The sequence below is a fragment of the Penaeus monodon genome, chromosome 31, assembly GCF_015228065.2.
Source record: "Penaeus monodon isolate SGIC_2016 chromosome 31, NSTDA_Pmon_1, whole genome shotgun sequence".
Classification (NCBI taxonomy): Eukaryota; Metazoa; Arthropoda; class Malacostraca; order Decapoda; family Penaeidae; genus Penaeus; species Penaeus monodon.
This window is the reverse complement of record NC_051416.1, coordinates 8928175-8928415: the sequence shown is the minus strand read 5'-3', so window position 1 is coordinate 8928415 and position 241 is coordinate 8928175. Positions and strand designations below refer to the sequence as shown.

Here is a 241-nt window from a genome sequence, read left to right as displayed (position 1 = left end):
TTTTTTTCCTGGCTTGGTACTTACTAGCTATTTTTGTAAGACTTTTATAGCAGTCTTTTTGTAAAGAAGAACCATCGTCTAACCAAAAGGGCAGTTTATCCATTATACTAATTAGCTAAAATCCCACTCCTCGCCGCCAATGGCCTTTGGGGTACCTTGAGTATCCCCTAAGCAGGTGAGCTATTTTTAAGCAATTTTTTCCCCTTGATTAATTTGCGTGAGAAGAGTTGTCGATGCGAAA

General features: G+C 39.0%; 1 protein-coding gene across 1 annotated transcript in view; it reads right to left on the bottom strand.

Annotated features, from left to right (window-relative positions):
* LOC119592881 (protein turtle homolog B-like) overlaps positions 1-241 on the bottom strand; it is a gene marked incomplete at its 3' end in the record, with an annotated part of 32862 nt that overhangs the window by 8228 nt on the left and 24393 nt on the right.